The sequence below is a fragment of the Pan troglodytes genome, chromosome 6 (genome assembly GCF_028858775.2).
Source record: "Pan troglodytes isolate AG18354 chromosome 6, NHGRI_mPanTro3-v2.0_pri, whole genome shotgun sequence".
NCBI lineage: Eukaryota > Metazoa > Chordata > Mammalia > Primates > Hominidae > Pan > Pan troglodytes.
In genome coordinates, this window is record NC_072404.2 from 130,599,760 (window position 1) to 130,606,948 (window position 7,189).

The 7,189-nt window shown below is 37.3% G+C and overlaps 1 long non-coding RNA gene across 1 annotated transcript; it reads right to left on the reverse strand.

Moving 5' to 3' along the window:
• Nucleotides 1-866: 866 nt before the first annotated feature.
• Nucleotides 867-6,448, reverse strand: LOC134810560 (uncharacterized). The gene is made up of 2 exons (XR_010158949.1): nucleotides 6,321-6,448; nucleotides 867-1,119 (listed from the first exon to the last, which is right to left on the reverse strand). It is a non-coding gene; the product is annotated as an uncharacterized LOC134810560 (long non-coding RNA).
• Between the last annotated feature and the right edge of the window lie 741 nt (nucleotides 6,449-7,189).

Consider the following 7,189-nt stretch of genomic DNA (forward strand, 5'->3'; position numbering starts at 1 on the left):
ATAAAAAAAAAAAAAACACAAAGAAAAATGTTGTGTTATAAAGGATAGAAGCAATGTTGTGCTGAATAGATATTAATTATAATCAGAGAAATTGGGAAGCAGCTTACATCCCTGGACCAGGAATATAATGTGGCATTTCAACCCCTGGGTGTAAGTGCTCAGCATGGAACAAAAATCAAGAGTGTGAAAGGAAAGAGCACAGTACCATTGGAGTGTGGGCGATCATCTGGCAGGGCTGGAGCAGTTCACCCAGAGCGAAAGTAAGAAAGACAGCTGCAGCCCTATCAGAGAAACTTGAATAGAATGTTACATGTAGACTGGAGAATATGAGGTGAGAGGCAGGTGTGGAGGGGTGAAAATGGTCTAATTGGGTTTTGTATATGTTCAGTTTGAAGTGTTAGCAGAATTTTAGGTTCTCTTTGTCTAAGAGACAGCCAGAGTGTTTAGAGCTGAGGGAGAAAGACAGAAACTGAAGACAGTTTGACTTGCAACACCATAAAAGTGGTAGTTTCAATCATCAGCATGAAAATGGTAGTTACAGTCATCAGCAGAAAGGTTGTAGTTGAAACTACGGAAGTGGACGAACTAACCCAACAACAAGGTGTAGATCAAGACCAGAAGAAGGTGAAGACAGATCCTTGGAGTATTCCTACCTTTAGGGCATAAATCTAGAAAGTAGGGTCCATGACAGACATCAAAAAGAAAAAAATAGGGAAGCAGGAAGAGAACCAGAAAAGCACATTATCATAGGCTCCAAGGGGGAGAAAAAGCCTCAAAGAAGAGCTGGTTGCTAAACAGGTGGTGAATTCTGTCCAAAGGCTAAGGGTGACAATATCAAAACAAAAACTCTGTAGTTGTGAGGTCGCTGAAGGTACTTGATGCTTTTTAATAGAGGTGTTGGTAGAGCTAATAGATCGAGTAAAATTGTTAGCAGTTGGATAGTGCATTAAAAAAAGGGAACAGAGACCTCAGATTTAGAGGTGATAGAGTGGAAGGCTGCTGATGGATTTTCAGGGATATTAGTTCGAAGTGTCTCTTGAGAGATGTACAGTTTTAAGTGTGCTGACTCCCAAATATTTTCTTGGCTCAGGCTCTGCGGAGTGTCTTTGTGTCAGGTCCCTGGGGAGAGGATATAAACCAAATCACTTGATTGTCTTTGCTGAAGAATGATAAAGAAAGCTATAATCGCCTGTGTGTTAGCACAGGTGAGGTCAGCATCATACAGGGTGGGATTGCCAGAGACAGAAGCAGAAATTGCCATTTGAAATAAACAAGTGTTATAGCAGAAACTCAAAGTACTCCTTGTGTTCGCCTTTCTCCTCTACATCTAAGCCCGCTAGAGAAAGGAAGGGAATTTGTGGGTTTGAGGGACATAGTAATACAAATGGATAGAAACTTGAAAATCTTTTAAGATTGGCTACTGAATCTTTGATTTTCTTCCCTTAAGATTAGTATGGCTTTTGACAAACTTATTATCATCTTTGCAAAATAGGCAAATACATTTGACTTCTGTTAAGCCCAAGAAGGCCTTAACATTCCCCCCAGCTTGACTACACTTCAGACAAATTTCTTCCTGCCTATAAGCCCCTGATCACCCTTTTCTTAGAGTATTTACTTTAGAAAGCTTGTAGTTGCAAATTCCTTCTCTGTCCCTTTGAGATGTAAATCTTCTCTCAGCCTCTTGCCAGTTTTACTACCTAGGAACTTCTTTCTCAAAGACCTGGGAGCCATCCCTTTGAAATGGAATCATCAGGAAAGATAAGGTCCCTACCCCCATTCTCTGTAAGAGAGCAGGAAGCTAACTTTCCTAAGTGATAATTGCCAGTTAGCAAACTCAAATGGCCTAATCACATTGACAAACCTCCCCTCAATTCCCCCAAGGTACTTTCCTAAGACCTGGCTTCAGTGCTTAAAAACCTTCCCATCTTGTTTCAATGGAGTTGAGTTTAGTCTCTTCAGTTGCAATATTCTTGACCCCTATTGCAACAATCTTGAGTAAAGCCTTCTTTCTTTGTTTAATTCTGGCTGTTGCAATTTTTATTTGATACTTTCAGAAAGCATATTTTATTATCATTGGAGCTTTGATTCTCATTCTTTATTTTTATTTTTTTTATATTTTTAATGTTTATTTTGGAATAATTTCAAGTTTACAGAAATATTGCAAGAATAGTGCAAATAATCACTGTGTACTCTTTAGTCAGAAACACTAAAATTTAACATTTTACTATATTTGCTTTATCTCTCTCTTTTTATATATGCGCGCGCACACACACAAACACACACTTTTTTTTCTTTTTTAAAAAATTCTTTCGTACATGGCCCCTATCTTCCTAGGTTGGCTCAATCTAGAAAGACAAGAATGACGTGTTTTACTGCCAGGTGGATGGACTGGCCCAATAATTTGGAAGTATGGCTTAGTGGAATGGAAACTGAGAGACATATCCCAGCCAGCAAAACAGAGGCATTTCAGCCCTTCCCTGAAGCATGATATATAGAATACACAATAATTTAATGTTTTAAAATGTAAAATGTCTATTAGTAATTTCTGATATTAAGGGGATTATCATGCCTATCTCTGTATTGAGCTAGTTCAGAAAAGTAGATTTGGGTCCTGAGTGATGGAATCTGAGCTCTAGAACATCTACTTGATTTAGATTTAGCTGCCTCCCATATGTGCTAAAGGATAAGGCCATGTTTTAAAAAGAGTTATGAAATATTTATTGAAAAAAAAATACAGCAAATGTGCAGAAGCTGCCTTTCCAAACAAAATAACTTGGTCATTTTATTTTTATCCCCAAATTGCCTAAACGCAGCAGCCAACATCATGGGCTAATGGTTGAAAATGAAGCTGTTCTTGAGTCATATGAGGCCAGAAATAAAAAATAAAATAGAAAAAAAAAACTTTTTGTATGGTTGAAATACTATCATTTAAAAACAGCCAAGATAACTTTTCAGCAATAAATATAGTTGCAAGACTATGTGCTAACTTTCATATACCTCCATTTTTTACTAGACATTAATACATCCTACAAGGGGAAAAAGGTCTTTTAATGGAAATGCTGATATTGTCATGATATGATGTTAAAAGGAAAACCTTAAATTGAACAGAGTTTAATTGAGCAAAAATGATTCACAAATCGGACAGCCTCCCGAGCCAGAGCAGGCTCAGAGAGACTCCAGTGCAGCCACAGGGTTAAAGATTTATGGACAGAAATAGGAAATCGATGCACAGAAAATGGAACTGAGGTACAGAAACAGTGGATTGGTTACAGCTCAGTATTTGCCTTATTTGAACATGGTTTGAACAGTTGGTCACCTTTAATTGGCCAAAATTCAGAGATTGACACAAGAATTGGTTAGTTGGTTTACATATCCAGTTAGGTATCAGTTCACTACATATGGAGAAACTTTTAGGCTGAACTTAAAATATGAAAGGAGGCAGCTTTAGGCTAACCTAGGGTTTTCTTTATATGTCATATGATTCTGACCTGGCCTGTCATATCTTGAAAGTATTTAAAAATATTTTCAGCAAAGTGCTTATCCCACATCCTAATAGATTTGGATATTGAACTGAAAAAACACCATCCCTATTTGCCACTTGAACTCCTCAGTATAGTGTTCTCATTTTATAAGATTCCTGATTTTCTAATGGCAAATTTCTGTGGGCTACACTTTCGCTGGCTGCCATGGTACTAAATTTTATAATAAAAATAACTCCATGCTTTTATTTTTAGTGAAGAAGGTGATGTCCATATAATCCAAGTTCATATGGTACAGAGGAGAGAATTGAGTAAGAAATAAGAATGAAACCCATACAGCCCTTTCCTCTGATTCGATCATTAAGGCATCAAGGGAGACAGCTGAATGTGTTCTCTATATATACTCCTGAAGTATTATATGAGAACGACAGAACCTTTCACAAAAGTTTATGAAAGCAAATTTCACACTGAATTCTTTTATCATTTGAAGAGGAAGGTGTAACTTGAACATTCAAAAAAATCTACAGAGGCTGTGTTTGGGTTAAGAAAAAAAAAAAGAACACACTCCTGACAATCTTCTCACACCATGTTATTGAGCCCACATTTCTTCCTATTAAATGTACCCATGAGTTTTTGTAACCATTCACCCAAAAAGGTCACTTGGCATTTTAGCTCCTGAGATGGGGACACACTGGGTGGGTAATAATGGCCAGAGAAGTCAAAGGGATAAACTTAGAAGCCACTATCTCTACAACTTTAAAAACTCAAACCCTACCTCCTGTTGGGGCATAAAATTTTGAAAACCATTTGTAGACGTATCAGTGAGAGCCTGGGTATAAAAGAGGAATGATGCTTTGCAAAATCCCCCAAGACTGCCCGAGCCTTTTCATGGTAATGAAGAAATGTCAGTGGAAGTTGATGGGGCGTGTGTGCATGTGTATGGATGTGGGGGTGGATGGGGCGCGAGAGAGGGAAAGGCTGGCAGACTGAAATTTTACATCTCAAATGTCATTTGGAAATCACTTGCGTACTCCAAGCCCAAGTCCTAAACTCTTCTCCTGCTATTAAAAATGGTCTGCAAACAGGTCAGTCTGCTGTAAAAAATTGATTTGACAACAGCATTTTTAAGTCTTTGACGGCTTGAAGTTGGCAGCATTTTCTTCCGCTCTGATGTGGTTTGAACAGAAGCATGTTTATCTGTTATTTATGTAACAGCCTGATGAAAAAATGGGGCATGTGCTTCCCTTCTATTTGTCTTCTGCATTAACCTCATTTTGAGGTCAGGTGAAAATGCTATAGGTACTGATTGCAGCACGTTATCAGCATTATTGCTTAATGTGCCATCAACCACAAGTGCAAGTGGGCTCAGGATCATCGCCACGGTCTTCCCAGGAATCATTTATCTGGGGCTAACTCCGAAAAAATCATTTACAATTGTGACATTTAAAAATAAAGATTAAAAGTTCTGAAAGGAGCAGAAGTCATCCACACAGGGCCCTCTTGGCAGCATAAATCAAAGTTTGTTAGAGCTGCAAATTGGAAGAGCATAACACAGAGGTGCAACCCTTTGATGTGGTTATGCAACTCACTGGTCTCCACCACTTACTAGACCACTTCTATTTTTGAGTACTATTCTCACAACGTAGACTGTGATTTTTTGGCAAACAAGCACAAAATCCAGGGTTAAAAAAGATAAAATGTATCTAGCATAAAGCATCTTTTAAATGGAAATGCCAAGTTCTTTATAAATTTGAAAAATTTATTCATTACCCGGCTTCTAGGGGAGCCCCTTATTTCCATTTTTTTGCTGGGGCTATCTGTTTCACCCCACTAGGCTTTCCAAATGGCTGTCCACAGATGCTGAGCCTTTGGTCACCTCCGAGTGGTGTTTGGAAAGAGTACTGGGGAACTGGGCTGCTTTTTGGCCTCCTTGCACACAATTCAAGTCAGAGCTTTTGATCTTAAGGTAATGTAGAGCTTGGAAACAAAAAGTCTGCATTTAGTTTGGAATATCTGAAAATGATAGTGGTTAGGAAAAAGGATGTTAGGCATGGTTTGTGTGCAGGCTATGATAGGTACTTCCTTTCCAAAAAGGTGATATTTAGTGCTACAAATTAGTTATCATATCAGTATTAGAAGCTTTGTTAGGAATTCCAAATAATATGCAATTGTGATTATACACAAGGTGTTTGCAAGCCCCATCTTGTAGGTATTATTAAGCCACAGAATATTTTATACATTTTAATAATTAATAGTCAAACACCTTGCTAAATACTACTCCTTTTGAGGAGAAGTAGTAGAGAAAGAATACAATTGGCTGTTTATATTTTTGTCTTATTCATAAAGAGAATAAAATTATGTAAAAGTATTTATAAGGAATTTATCATCCCAAATGCATTTTAATAGTTGTAGATAAATACTTCTGTTTTGAGAAGGCTTCAGAGCTGTAACAGAAAATGAAATAAAGGGCTCATGTGGAAAGAACTTTACAGCATGCTGCAACTTGATTGTTCACACTTCAAAGCAATCCTAAGAAAAACTGTAAATAAGGACTAGGCATAAAACTCTGCTGGCACCTGGGAATACTCAGCCCACTGCACAACAGAACAGAATCTGAATTCTGGCAAACAGCCAACCTCTGTGGATAAATCTGGAAAGGCTTAATGTACACCAAAGAACTGATGTACTCAGAAACTATGTGGGTGTACTTAGCTTCATGCCACTTAGAGAACTCATTGACTTCCCTGAATACAAAGTAGATCTGGTCATCATGTGTTACACCAGATTCTAGTACTGCTTGCAAGCCCATAATAAAACCCAGAGTTTATAGGAAGGACTCACCTTTCTCAAGAGATACTTCTCCTACTCTCTCTCCTTTTTAATGCTCATTTGGACTTATTAGAATCTCCAAAGCAGTTCTCATACACTTTAACAAGATGAAGATATACTAGGAAAGGTAATTGGGTGAGCATTACTAAGTGTGAGTCATAAATAGTGTAACAAAGGCTTTGAGTGAGTCATCTGCCTAAGTTACCATAGCTATACACAACATAACACTGCCTTTCTCTTTGTTAAGTGGACAAACTACCATAACGTCTAACAGTATCAATAGCATGTTTTTTTGAATAGCTCATTTTTAAATATTCTCAGTTGTTTAAGTTTATGTCATATATTTTCCAGATTAAGGCTCTTTGGAACAGAAACCACTGTTATAAAGATAGGCAACAGATCACTTGCATATTTTAAAACAAGAAATGCACAGACATTGTAGGGATTTGTTTTTTCATGATAGCCTGGTAATAAAAAAGTTTAATACAAAACCTTTCATCTTCAAAGGGATCTGAAAAACGTAATTATTCAACGCAATAGCAAATGTTAGATTTCTATTAAGTTAGCTGAATTTTCCAGTTTCTTTCCTTCCCTCAGCATACATTTTCCTATTGCTGGCTTCACCAGAAAAATAACAACTTAAAATTTATCCCTAAGCTAAAACCCATTAAATGATTGACACAATCTTAGCTAACTTGAAAAGTAACTTATATAAAACCTGGTTTGCTGTTTGGGGGCATATTCTGCTCTCAGCAAATGAATGCACATTTTTCTCCATTGATCAGTGGAAAGAAGTGAATATTCTTCAAACATGAAACTTTCTTATATAGCTAAATATCTTTTGTGCTACTATGAGTCATTCCTGAGCATGTCTTTTATTC